Genomic DNA, 14,835 nt, shown 5'->3' on the forward strand with positions numbered 1-14,835 from the left:
ATGAAAAAAGAAGTGTGCATAAAAGCCAGGAAGATGTACATTTTTTTAGGCTGAATGAACCTTTTACATACAACACAACAGGAACAATTTACCCAGAAATGTAAGCCACCACATAGAGAATAAAGCAACCTAAAACTCTCCAAAAGCAAGACCTGTAGCCAGCAAATGAGTATTCAAATGTCACCACTTGCAGGAAACCACTTCCCAGCCCTCTCTGTACCTGTGGTAAACATAACAGATAGGAAATTTAACAAGCGATCGCTCAGCAACACTCACAGCACTGAAGTTCCTGCAGAAATGTTCCAACAATGGACGTTTGCTGGCAGGGAGGCTAAAGAGAGACATAAGGGGGTTGTGAAGAAGGCCTGAGCTAGGAAAGATGAGCCACACCGAGAGGAGGGGAAGAGATAAGTGATTGCAAAATGCCAGACCACGAATCGTCTGTGCTCAAGACAAGCTCTTTCCATCACAGCTATGCCAAGCACTGTGCTGAAGTGAACTCTCTACCAGACAGAAAGCACCCATAGACAGGGCTTGCAGCCTTTCTCATTTCTGCAGCTGCAGAAAAACATTAGAACCTTTTCTTATGTTTGCTTGAATTTCACACCCACGCTCGTTGGTTGGCTATGGCATATGCTCAGAATTCAGTTATCCGTATTCAGAGGCTGTGATAATTTAGATTTTCATTGCCAGTGTTAAGAATGAGCCTCAAAACTATACACTGAGGCCCTGGAATTTAAATATACAGTAACACTGTAAATAAAAGGAAACAAATTCCTTAAGGAAAATCTTTTTGCATGCCAGATGAGTTCCCACTAGTAACTGCTCTGCTTTGACAAGAGATAAATATTTACAGTCTTGAACAGAGAACACCTTGTGTTGCAATACTGGAACGTAAGCTTCATCAGTCCCCACTATACTTAAGAGGTTATTTTGATTTAAGAAAAAATAAAAATAACAATAAAAATCCCCATCTGAGTATTTAGAAGCACACACATCAGTCTGCTCATTCACATCACCAAAATGAAAACCTGAAGGCAGTGATACAGAGAAATCAACAAACTTACTGAACCTAGAACAGTTTTTCACAAAAGGAGACCTCATCCCCCAGGGAATGTAGACAGTTTACAGCAAAAGCCTCAATTATTGCCAAGAACTATTGCCTTTTCCCCCTCCCCTCATCTACATACAGCTTAATGGAGCAAAAAGGCAGAAAGGAGGATCAGATGGGCATACCAAACTCTTCAGACTCCACAGTGGGAATACTCTCGGAAGAGGAAAGAGAAAGCTCAAGCACTGGTTCATTTGGCTATCTCTCAGCTTCCACTGTGCCTCCCAACTTCTCAGCTTGATCAGCTCCTTCCAGCAAAGGAAAGAATGTGGGGAATGTCATTCATAATGGCACTTGGGAAGACCTAGGAATGGAAAGCATACAATAACTGGATATCCTTCTCACGCGGAGAGGTGATAAGCCCCATACAAAGATGCTGCTCTCATTTCTATCATTAGAGAGCCTGTGTCAAGTTGCTTGGGGTTTCTGCCATTTTAAATGAGATAAACAACTAATTAAATATTAATGCTTTTATTTTATATATATACTGCCTGTGCAGTCTTAAATCAAATGTCTAACAGGACTTGCACAAGGACAGTCTCATTTAGCAGGTACAGGATTTCATATCTGGAGTGTAATATTCCTCACCCAATTGCTGTTTGGGCTTTTATGGCACAAGCCCTTTGAAGCGCAGCTGTCTGGCTGCCAGTTGGCTTATGGATGAAGTCAATGTCTATCTCAGCGTCTCAGCTTTCTTACTTCCTTCTCCCCTTACAACGGAATTATTACCTTGTACAAAACTTTCCTGCCTTGACCTCACTCATGCCATGGTCACCATTAATCTGTGATATCATCTCTGCAATCAGCCAAGCACTCTGCCTTATGTTCTGTGCACAAGTTCTTCATTTGTTCCCCTACTTTCAGCATCCCTGCATGTCAGTTTATTTTTAGACCAGCATTTTTATAGCAAAGACCAGAAGCAGCACACTTTCAGTGCCAGACTGAATTCAGAAGAGATTTCTAATACTGTCAGTAATTGGTCTGATGATCATAGAAAATTGGTACTAGCTACAGATCTGCCATTCGGGACCACTGCCAACCTCTGAGCACTCACTACAGCACCATGTAACTGCCCCACATCACCAGCTCCACATTACCAGTCAGTTCACAAAGATCAGCCCAATATTTCATAGAATGCCTTTGGTTGGAAGGGTCCTAAACAGAACTTCCCAAAAGGGATTCATATCATTCACCTCTCCATCAAAAGAATGGATAATGTTTTGTTTTCCCATGTGTGTGCACTGAGGATTCAATCCACCCTTTAAACAGAACACACTTGCAGTGCCACAAGCCAGACACAAGAATAAGATTTATCAGGTACTACCACCTATTTCTGTTTACAAAGCCTAACCTAGCACAGGAGACATCAGCAAAAGACAACCACAGAGGTGAACAAGATGATGAGAACTGTGCAAACACCCCACAAAACCAGCATGAGATGCTCATTAAATTACACAGTAAAAGTCTTTTCTATTTTTGGGGATTCACAGCACGTGCTCATAGATTTAAACTTACAAGGCCATCTTCTTCAAAGTATACAGTAGCCAACACTAGAGCTACACTTTGCCCTGAAATCACATCAACACAAGCATTTTTGTCTACTGATCCAGAAATACCTTCGGCATTATCTTAGGTTTCATCACTTACAATGCAAAAACTCAGACTGCCATTCTGTCTCACAAGTTGGTAGTTTTTATTCACGCAAGCAGGTTTTTTTTTCCTAATGCTAAGATTTCATTCACAATTATGATGGAGCCCATCATCAAATGCTCTGTTCAAGGCACACGGAGCAGATGAGGCAGCAGCTTGTCTTCACTGCAGTGCACAGCACTGAATTCTGTACCGGGACGAAGAAAAGCCCAATAGAAAGATAGGCGTGTACAGCTCCCAAGGAAGCATTCAATATCTACCACATGCCATTAGCATAAATACCCTGCTGTTTACTTCTAGTCCTTTCCATCCTCCTTTGATCATGCTTCCAAGCTAAAAATCCTGTGAGAGGCAGTTCTTCACTCCAATGCAGGCTTCAGTCTCCAACCAGATCTGACAGCAGATAAGAGTTGAGGGAATAAGTAAATAATTTTTTCTCCCTAATAAAGCAATGCCATTAGAACCAAATAAAAATCAGTCTTGGGCAAGAACACCACACAGCAGAATTTGTGTGAAAAATAATTTATTTCTGGAAGCTCATTTACATCAAATGGGTGAGAAAAAAATGAAAGGCAAATGCAGATCACAGTAGCCAATTTCTGTTCCAGTCCACTGAAAGGATCAGTTACTCAGCAGGATATCTAACACTAGAATCAAATACACCTCTGTGTGGCCTCCTCATGTTGCTTTCCCTTCATCACAGAATGAAGAGAAGACAGTTTTGAGCATACTCACTATGAAACACATCTGGGCCTTGCTTCATTACGCTGCTACTGAGTAAGGGCAGACCCAACCAAAGTAAACTTGAAGAACTTCAATGAATTTGTGTCAGTAACAACCACCTACAGCAGAGGCTTACAGGTTTACAGAAATCCTGGGGTTGGTTTGTTGACTAACAGCAGAAGACAGTAACAACACACCAGGCTTGCTATTTGCATGTGGGGCAAGATAAAGCCATGCTTAGCAGCAACCCAACAAAGATCCTGTTAGCAACACAAGGAACCATTTCTTCCAGTGCTCCCCAGGATGCTACAGCAGTAAAAATTGCACTCCAAAACTGCACTGTTTCCTTGGGAAGGTGGAATAAGGCAGAAAAAAACAGCACTTTACTGGATTATTGCCTTCTCCAATTATATAGATGCTGCCATTATTCATCCCCTCCAACAACACCTCCATAAGAAACATGACTTGATATCCTCTGAGATGTTCTAGAAAGATGCCTGTGACCTGTTCTTCCCCAAACCATCTCAAGAAACCAGCCAGGCTTCCCAGCAGGGTGATATTCAGGCCAGCCTGTGTGTCAGAGTCCTGCTACCCTGTTTGTGCAGTGACACAGAAGTACCCTCCTGACTCAGGTAATGCACTGGAGATTTTTTTTTTAAGGTTTGGTTGGTTACTTTTAAGTTTATGCTGGCTGAAGAAGCAACATTTTTCCATTTAAAGAAATTACTTCTATTTACTCAGTGCTCTACAATACATTTCAGCCTGTGGGAAAGCTTAGCTTCACTTAGGAATTCTTCTAGGACTCCTCTTGCCTGACAGTCTTTACCCTTTTTTCACTTCGGGCATTAAATAATCTTTGGGAAGTATTATTTGGGACTAATAATTCAATAGTCTTTGGGAATTAAATAACATTTACATCCTTATTTGCTTGTAAGTAGAGCTACAGCAGAGTTCAAAGTCAAGGCCAAGAGCTCACCTTCCACCTCATCCTACCACCTTACACATCTTACAGCATTCGCAGACATCTGAACCACTGCCACTGTTTCCAGAATTGAAACTCTTCCCCTCTCACTGCCTTGGGCTACCAAGTTCTCAAGGCTGAAACTCACAGACTGTCCCATTATCCAGAATCCTCATTATTTTAAAGGTGTCAATAAAGCAAGTTTTTGTCACTTAACCCTTCACATTCATGCACATTGAGGGAAAAAAGCAAGTCTCGCTGCTCTACATTTTACATGATCCTGCAAGAACTACCTGTATTTGGGATTTTAACAGAATCCAGAACAAGCACGAACAAAACCTAGGTACCTGTAGCTCCCACGGGGATACATGTAACTTTGAACAACACCCCCTTTCTCACTATTTGTTGGGAACAGCATACAACATTGTTTCGGCTTACATTTTGGACTCCTGTCTTGGGGTGATGCAAACAAGATGTGAAGTTTTGTCAACGCAACACCAGAACTAACGTGAACATTTTTGTACTAAGCAAATACAACATAAACTACTTCAGCATGCTAGGAAAACACAGCACGGTGGAAATACGTTAACTGACAAGACAGAATGTTGTGAAAGCTACAGCAAAATGAAAACTCAACTGGGTATCATAGAATTGTTGAGGTTGGAAGAGATGTCTGAGATCATCAAGTCCAACTGCTCACCTTGAGCTCACAAACCCACCAATAAGACAGCCTGGAAAGCACTAGGAGAAAGAGGAACAGCATAATGTGCTCATTTACCTTTAATCCTGAAGAGTGAATTTGGATAAAATTTTATCCAAATTCACTTAAAATTTTAATGACATCACTGTGGACACAACAGTGATGCTACTACATCTTCATAGCTATGTATGCACACCCAACTGCAGAAAGGACAAATCATCACCAGTTCAGGCAAGTACAACAGCCTGCAAAATCCTGCACACCAGGACTAACAACAGGCCAGTTACGAATAATTGTTACTTCTCAAATTCAAGTTAACCCAAATTAGATCAGCAAACTAATGCCATGATGTGTTTGACAAACGAAATTTGATTTTGCATAGAGCAAGTCACTGTACTAATGTTCACAGAATTTAACAGTAATTAAGTCTTACTGACAGACACCTCATTAAAGTACCAGTTCTTCAGAAAAACTAATAAAGTGAATTATTTTCTACATGTGAAATATGAAAGCTCTTCACTACTCATAAAAGATACATGAAGTTATGTTCAATTGGACATCAGCATTCACCAGAATGAAAGAGTTTCATACTTCAAAAGATCACTTAAAACAATATATTGCTAAACTGCCAGCACCCAATCTGAGATGTCCCATCTCCTATACATTATTTTATCCTGTGACTGCCAAAACCCAAAACTCTTCTTCATCCAGTATCTTACAGCCTTGTTATAAAACATACAGACACACTCCTCCAGGAATGTTCTACAGGAGGCCAAACTTGAAAGAAAAAAAGAGAGTGAACACATCAACGAACCTAGATACCACAGTCAGGCTGTACCCAAGGCAGGGTCTTCACTTTGCCATTTCAGCAAGTCACATCTGCAACACCAAGAGCTGAAAAACTTGCTGTAAGTTTTCCTAGATGCCTTCACCTCATGAGCAACGCACTGAGAGTAACACTCTGTCATATCCTATGGATTGGTCCAAGCTACTGTACTGATGCCCCAAAGAAAGGGGCTCTTCCTTTCTCAGAGCTTGCAGAAGCCACATCAGCTGCATACACAGTCTTCAGCTTCCAGCTCCTCCCAATAAGTCTTTGGCTTCGTTCTGGCAGCCTGAACAGACACTTATGGGTGGAGGGAAAAAAAATAAATCAATCTAAGCCTAACCAAGTAAGAAAAGATTCTTACTTACTTTTCAACACTTCTCATATGGGGAAGAAACATGTAATCACTTACGAGCAAACAGCTAAGATTGTCCATGACCATAGGTCAACACACATTCCTCTGCACTAGTAGATGGCAGTTTAAAACAGATTTTAATCAAACTTTTCTAAGGTACTATCCAATAGGAAAACATGAAGGAAAAAACATGAAGTTGATCAAAATATGTCTAGTAATGAGTGCCATGAAAAAAAAGGGCCAAGTTATAATTCCATGCATAAGGAAAACCACATAACTTTTCCAAAAGATTTTCCTAACTGTTCCCTTTTTCAGCATAATTATATAACCTTTGTGTGCTGTCCTGCATCTCTGCCCTGCTATTTTACCCAGCTCCCCTCCTCTCTAAACTCCTTCTAAATTGAGTGAAGCAGTTCCTTTAAGATAGCCAGAAAGACAGTGCATATTTATTTCTTCTCCTCTGCTTGGTTTCAACTGTCCAAATCTTTCTCAAGAAGCATTGCCCAAAATCTGCTTGCTATTCATGCAGTCCTGGCAGTGACAAGCATCACTTCATGAATCATCTGTTATATATTGCCTTATCAACACGGTCCACTGCAGGATAAAGTGAACCTGGCTCACTTCAGTTTTCTGCATACCGCAATTAAAATGCAAGTGGCATTAATTACTAGAATGGTCTGAGGAGTTCCTTCATCCAAGAACTTGAATACAGAACAATCAATACATATGAGACAATCTAAGTCAAATCAAACTGCTAAGATCCATTTCCTTCCCCACCACATACAGCTCTTTATTTTTTTAGAAGACTATTTACCCTTTTTACTAGGTAATAATATTGTCATGTTTCTAATCATTAAAGCTTAAACAATTTGAGGCAAAACTACATATTCCCACAAGGTTCTCCTCCCCTACCCAGACCTTTGAGACCAGCAAGCAGGCTGAAGAGAATCCGGTTCCTTTCATTGCTTTGAAGCATCGGCATGCTTGGACCTGAGAAACTTGGAAGCAAAGGTAAATGGAAAACGGAAGCTAACCATTAGGTAAGTGAACTCAAAAGTGAAAAGTAGGTTTGAATTCAGTAATGAGACACATCCTGTTAGCTTCTCTGTCTAGTAAAAAAAAAACAAACACACAAACTCAAAGGATTCCAGCAAGAGTATGATAAAATTTAAACCGAATGACTGGCCTTGTAGACTAGGTAGCAGGATTGAAAAAGATTAGAGACATGCAATAGGATAATTGGAAACAAACTAAAGGCGAACTGGAGGGACAGTGAAGTATCAAACGGCATTACCAGAGAAGTCAGCAAGAAAAGTCAAGAACACTTGGCAAATATTTAGTGAATATCAATATCCGTGTCCAAATAACATTCAATTAATATTTCTCTGTGGTCTGTGACAAGCTTTGCGATTTGGAACTGGCTAGCAACAGACACCATTCAGCAAATAAACCATTCTGGTAATGTTACCATGTGTACTCAACCAGAGATGCAAGACAAGAAAAATATGGTCCCAAAGGTTTGGAGTTTTATAGTAAACATACACACATAATGCCAAGGAGTATTCATTTCCAGTAAATACAAACACATAGGATGCCAAGGACGTAAGACAATCACTTCTTTAACGGGACAAGGACATCAAAGAAATGTTTTCACCCCAAGATTAAGTTGGCACAGCTGGACAGTGAGCATTCAGGTTTTCAAACCTGTGATGAGGAGAGCACCACATCAGCACAAATGCCACAACTCAGACAGATCCACACTATCCTCATGAAAACATGAGGACCACCAGTTACGGCAACCACATGAAGGTAAGGTATGGCATTCGAGCACCGGAGAAACACTTCATGCAATCCAGAAGTGGCAAAAATTAAGCCAGTAGTCTTTCAGTGGAGCATGTGCAATACTCAGCTAATTAAGAACACAAACACCCTGCATTAAATTGTGTGCATACCTTTCTTAAGGTAAGGCTCAGGAGTAACTTTTAAGGGACATTCAACACACTAACTCCTTTTGGGGCAAGCTAAGTGGCAAGCACATTTGTGAACACACAATTTTAAAAGCTCCTCCCTATTCTCAGCTATGAAAGAATTTTGGTGTAGAATATTTGATCCTATAAAATATTGTGTATTTGGTGGCAATGTTAATCTCAACACTTTGTTTCAAATGTGTTTGGGCACCTTCACATATAGCTTCCTCAAATCTAAAACCTACAAATGATCCTACAGGACAAGTTTTAGGCATTGGCACCAAGTTTCTGAATCACAGGTGCACCTTAAGATGGCTTGGAAAAGTTTATTTCCTAGAAAGCACAAAGCCATTTCAAAGAGAGATTAAGAGGGCAACCTAATCTAAAAACATAAACTCCTGCTCAATTTTGACCTTTATTTTTAACAAGTTCTACTCCTCACACTTGCAGTTCAATGTGTGATTTAAGGTTGAAGACAGAGGTAACTCCACATTTTCAGTTGTCTATAATCAGGCAGCTCCTGTGTCTCCATCTCTGCCCATGGTAGAAGATGAAGGGAAAATTCAGCATTTGTCACAGGAGCAGAAGGTTACACTTGCTCAAGCTGCTGCTTTTGAGGAGTGTGCAAGACAGGCAAGCTACCTGCTCATGGTAAAAGCAGGAAGGCCCAAGAGGTTGGAGATACCTTCCTTCCAAAACCATCCACAAGCTAACAGAGGTCTACGAGACCTCCAAATCTTTCCCAGTCCAGATAATCCAAGGCTTTGGGAGGCAGCCTGAAGTTCAAGCCCCTGAAGATCTGGACAAAATACATTTCTTCAAGACAATCCACCGCAATCTGCATCCACCTAAAATTCTCTTATCAGCTCCTGTTATTAGGTAACTTCTTCAGAAGCTCATTGATCTTCAGGTGTCTGAAAAGATATCACTTGTAGTTTAAAAAGCCCAATCATTTTAAGGGTTTTGGGTTTTCTTTCCCCCATTTTCTGTATTGATGTGATGCTGCCTGTGAAACACCGCACAGCAAAGCAGAAAGTTGCATCTTGACCAACATAATCATTAACTACGCAATAAACTACTTTTTCTGGATTTATTATTTTTCCTAGCAAGCCACCACCAAAAAGCAAGCAACAAATAAAACTAACTTCCACTAAGGAGTTCACCTGCATTGCACATCGGGACCCTGGTATCTCAACCTGCTATCTACTAACCTGGGACTGAGGGATGAGCCCTGGGCTACATGAGAACTTCTTCACTTTTGGTGCCGAGTACAGATTCAGTAGCTCACATCTGCCGGTTTTCCTCTACTTTAGCACAGTCTGTTGGAGATAGTGCTACATGAACAGTGACTGCTCAACAAATATTTCCTCCCAAAGGAATAAAAGCTTTCATGCCATACATATGCTTTTCTTCAATGCTGCCATCCCATTAAGTAAATGACAAATTCCTCTGGCATTACGAGGTAATTTTCAGAATGTATTTCATGCATTTTCTAATCTGTCTGCTTTCTAAACCCTATTCCTGAAACAAAACCAGAGAAATTACAGGATAACAAAGTTAAATTTTAAAGATTCAAGAACTTGGGGATTTTTTTTTTCATAGAATGGTTTAAGTTGGAAGAGACCCTAGAGATCAGCTAGTTCCAAGCCCCAGTCATAGGCAGCGACATCTCCCATTAGAACAGGTCACTCAAGGTCTCATTCAACCTGGCCTTAAACACCTCCAGGGAGGGAGCATCCACAACCTCCCTGGGCAACCTGTTCCAGTGTTTCCCCACCCTCACTATAAAGAGATTCTTCCTAACATCTAGTCTAAATCTCAGATTGTGCTTTACTGGGGAACAGAGACTATCTTTATTACCCTTAAGTCCTGACAAACAAGGGCACAACTTTATACCAGCAGCAGAAATCTCTCAGATGCACACACTAAAGCATGCCATCCAAAGATAAAGAAAAGCATATAATCCTGGAAAGACAACATTTTGCTTTATACAAAAAAATCTGCAGTTGCTAAAAACTTACTCTTTCTAACTGGGTGGCATTTTACATTTCCAAATGTAATTGAGTGAACATGTTGCCATGGTTACTGTAGGATTCTGCAATAACTTTGTTGCCTTGTAATTGCTGTATATTTGTATACAAGCAGCTGAGCTTTCTTAACAGTGCCCTCTTAACTCTTTCAGAGAGGCTGTGGAGTGGCAACAGCAGCTTTTAGGCTGAAAACTCCATACAGTGGTGGCAGAAACATCAGAAACAATTAAAACTCAGTGCCGCGACAGACCGCATTACACAAAAAAAAAAAACCCAAACCTTGCCAAGAGCCAGATTATTATATAAACTTCAGAGCTCCTTAGCTTTCAAAAATGTTGCCATTAAGGAAAAAAAAAAAAAGTCCAATTCAGATAATTAACTCCAGGTAGCTTTTGGCAGCAACCAAAAGCATTTTGACAGCAGCAAATACAGCACAAGTCCCATTTATTGACAGAACACAATACCAGTAAATCAAAATGCCTTGGCAAGGAGGTTAGTCAGTGAAATTCACTGTAGCAGAGAGGGACAAAATAATGCTTGCTCCATCACTTTAGTCTCATATTAGCATCATGAAGACCACAGAATACAGCTTTTTGGAAACCAGCAGGAAATCAAGCTGCCTGGATACCTTGTTGAGAAGCAATACAGAACACCTGAGAGTGCTCGTACCCTGCTCCACCAACCTGAGTTGCATGCCTCATCCCAAACGTACAAGCGATTTTTTACATCCTGAATCCAACCGCACCTATCCAACACAGATCTCAGTTCCTGGGAACATTTATAGAGTTATAATCCAGACTGGAATATTAGGGAAGCCTATAAAGTGAAATCCACTCTTGTGGGCAGAAAACAAGCGGTTGGACTCACAATCCTAATTTATGCAAATCTTCCAGAGGAGGATATTGACAACCAAGCAACCGAAAAAAACCCAACCTTCCACTATCACCAAATGCTGCAGAAAACCCAAGTGTTTTGAATAAAAGGCAGGTTTACTTCCCTCCAAATGATACTCGGCATCAAGCTATAATGTCAAATAATTGTTATGTAAATACATTTGCTTGCTTAAGATGCCCTGCTGCACTCGCCACCCTGCAAACACTCAAAAGATAACATTTAAGGAGCCGAGATCGCACAGCATTTCTCCTGATAAATTCCTGCAGCAAAACCCACACACAACTGCTCAGCAACACCTCCCTTCGCGCTCCTCCGAACGCAACAGAAGCTTTTTTTATTGTTGTTAATTTATCGTCGCACAAACCAACACTTCACATTTTGGAGCAGCGCACGCTCTTGATTCACCATCCAAAATGCTCCCCAAAATGCGTATTTTGAGGGAAGAAGTCATAGCCTGAGACCGAAGCCCGAGCCCTGCCTTGGCTTGGACCTGTCATCTTCCCTCGCAGCCCAGCGTTACCCCAAGACTTCCAAAACGCCCGGTGATGCTGAGAAGAAACCCCCTTGGTTTCTCCTCCCAGTTGTACAAATATATTTCAAAAATAAAAAAACAAACCCCAAACATTCTTTTTTTGTTTTGTGGTGTGCTGGGGGTCAGTGCGACCTCCTTGGCCCAATCCGAGAGCCGCTGCCCCGTCAGGCAGCCCCGGGCCCGGCGCAAGGCGCGTTCCGGTGGAGAGCCCGGCGGGGACGCGGGCGGAGCCGGCCCCAACAGAAACTTTTCAAGTTCCGCGTTATTCCCGGGAAGAGGAGGGAAAGAACCGACCCCGGGCCGCAGCCCGCTCGGCGCTGCAGGGCCCCGCCGCGGGCGTCGCCCCCGCCGCAGGGCCGACGCGCCCGCCCCGCCGCACCGGCCAGCGCCCGAGCCCCGCCACCGCCCCCAGGCCCACGCCCTCGCTACAGCCAGCGCTCCCGGCTCGACCCATCCCGGCCCTGTTTCCGTCCGCCGCACTCACTGCTGCTCGCATCGCTCCCCGCCGAGCCCCGCGCAGCACCGAGGCGGCGGCGGCGGCGCTGCTCGCCGGGGGAGGTTGGAAGGAGGAGCCGCGGCCGCCCGAGAAGGAGGGGTGGGGTGGGGCCAGGGACAGAGGGGTGGAGCTTGCGGTAGCGCCGGCCCCGCCCGCCTCATTCACAAAAACGCGAGCGGCTGGGCGGTCCGGAGCGCTGATGGGCGGAGCGCTGCCCACCGAGCCCTCCTCAGCCCCGCCTACCGCGCCGCTTACGCCCATACAAGCCAGGCGCGCGACGGCCCCGCCCCGCCGAGCGCGCCGCCCAATCAGGGCGCAGTGGAAGCCGCCGAGTGGCTCAAATACACCCGCCACTAGCGCGTGAGGCAAATCTGATTGGTGCTCGCAGCTGCTCATCACTTCCCCACCGGAACGGGGCGCGCTGCGAGCGCAGAGGGCACACAGCCGCCGCTCCTCTTCAGAGCCCGCGGCTGGGGGAGGCCCCGCTGCAGTCAAAGGCCGCTGGGCAGAACAGCGCAAGGCCTTAAAGGGTCCGCGCTGTAAGCAGCCGGGCGCCGCTGTGCACGACCTGGCGCTGGGAGGCGTGGAGGTGCCGCATACTGACCTGAGTGCCGGCGGCCGAGGCAGGGACTCTGCGACGGCGATGGCCCCGGCGCGGACACCGCGGCGCGCACGCCACCAACGGAGTCAGCCCGTGACGGGATCCGCCATCTTGGAATTTTTAGCTGGAGAGTCACGTGGTGCGACCATTTTCCCGCGGCCAATCAGGAGGCGCGGGCTATTTATAGCCCAGCGCCTTTTTTCCTCCCCCTTCCCACCGCTCCCACCCCGGCGGAGCAGTGCGGGTGGGGGGTAAGGGAACCAATCAGGCTCCGCCCTGCCTGCAGGCCCCGCCCCGCCGCGCGAGGCCTGTCGCCTAGGCGATGCTGCGGGCTGGGGGCTCCGGCCGCTGGCGGCCATGTCAGCGCCCGGCGCGCAGCAGCTCTGCCAGCGGCGGGGGGAACGGGCCCTCGTCGGGGCAGCCAGCCTAGGAGGAGGGATGTGAGCCAGTAGCGAAGCTTATATGTCCAAATGGGCTGTCGCTGGGCGGGCTGGAACCCCTCAGCCTTGGAAGCCCAGGTAGGAAGGGATCCTCCGTTGCCAGCTTAGGCGTAGCGTCAGCGTCTCCTCTGCGCGCCCAAATGTTGGTCTGTAGGACCAGCTGGAGGGGAGCCAGGGCTGCCATAAAGCCTTTTCTGAGCACTGTCCGCTTCCATCTAGCGACTTTGCCCTCAGCCCCGCGCCTCGTGGCCGCTCGTGTCTAAGGACCAGCAGGCGATGAGGAGACCTCCACCCAGTGCTGTTGAATGCCATTCCCGTCTCTCCTTGATCACTGCTACCTGCACTTCGGCCCACAGTTTCATCTGTATCTACTAAGAGGTGAAACTACAGGCTACTCAAATCTAGTTTAGTTTGGCTATGGGAAACATGAAATGCAAGACAGAACCAGTGAGAAACAGCTGTCAGTGATGCAGTCTTCAGAAGTGCATTCTTTACCTTAAAAAAAAAAAAAAAACCTGCATTCTTTCATCATCTTTTCCTTAGATATTTTGACATACCTGAAACTAGTTTTTTTTTGGTGCACAGGGTACTATTGGAGATTAATTAACATAGAAACGCTATGGAAAGTGCAAGCCATGGTAGAAACACAGATAGAATATGAAACTTTGTTGTCAGTTTTCTGCATAGAAGAGCTCCCTCCTCTTTATTGTCTATAAAAATAGCTTCCGAGTACACTGGTTTTAATAGAAAGCAGCCAATTCAAGATAGGGGGGAAAAAAAAGGGAAGAGCATAGTTCAGAATCTTTCCCCAAATTGCCAAGGAAAAAAAACTGTTGAGCATACCTACCTTTACCCTTGTTTTCCTAGCAACCGTTCAACGTATAATTGATTTTTCTATTTTCTGAAGAATTACCCTATTGAACTGTCAAGTCTTTCTCTAGCTGCAGTTTCTTGATTGGCCAAGCCTGTGGCATGGCTCTCATTTCACTTGTGCTTGTTGCTTCACCTTTTGTTAGCACGATGCTTGGAACTAAGAAGCTAGTACTGCAAAAGTTTCATATCACGGGAACCAAAATACCTCAGCATCTGTACATTAGCTGATGTGAGGAGGCTCGGCCAGAGGATACCAATGAGGCATCTGCTGATGAGAATATCCTGCCCAAGAGGCATTAGATAACCATCCCAGGCTGCAATGAAGAATGACCAAGGGAAGTGTCAGGGATTGGAAAGGATCTCTAGCGATCATCCAGTCCAGCCTCCCTGCCAAAGCAGGATCACCTAGGGCAGGCCACACAGGAATGCATTCCAGGCAGGTTTTGAAAGTCTCTAGAGAAGGAGGCTGCACAACCTCTCTGGGCAGCCTGTTCCAGTGCTCTGTCACCCCCACAGTAAAGAAGTATCTCCTCACGTTGAGGTTCCCATGTTACACCTTATACCTGTACATCAAATATTATTACTTCATTTTTTGCTCTGGCTGTTGAAAGTAAGTCACCATGGTGGGCAAAGAAAGAAGATTGAGTTCGAGTTCTGTTCTGTCTGAATTGAAATC

General features: G+C 44.4%; 1 protein-coding gene across 2 annotated transcripts in view; it reads right to left on the minus strand.

Annotated features, from left to right (window-relative positions):
- HDAC4 (histone deacetylase 4) overlaps nucleotides 1-12,962 on the minus strand; it is a 277,057-nt gene extending 264,095 nt beyond the window's left edge. Inside the window, exon 1 of one of the 2 annotated variants that reach the window (XM_064159879.1) lies at nucleotides 12,850-12,962. The gene's annotated coding sequence lies outside the window, so the exon portion shown is untranslated. Of the gene's footprint in view, nucleotides 1-12,233; nucleotides 12,321-12,849 lie in introns of those variants that run through there. The other variant, XM_064159896.1, reaches the window with a different exon arrangement.
- Between the last annotated feature and the right edge of the window lie 1,873 nt (nucleotides 12,963-14,835).

This window comes from Pogoniulus pusillus, chromosome 2, assembly GCF_015220805.1.
Source record: "Pogoniulus pusillus isolate bPogPus1 chromosome 2, bPogPus1.pri, whole genome shotgun sequence".
Lineage (NCBI taxonomy): Eukaryota > Metazoa > Chordata > Aves > Piciformes > Lybiidae > Pogoniulus > Pogoniulus pusillus.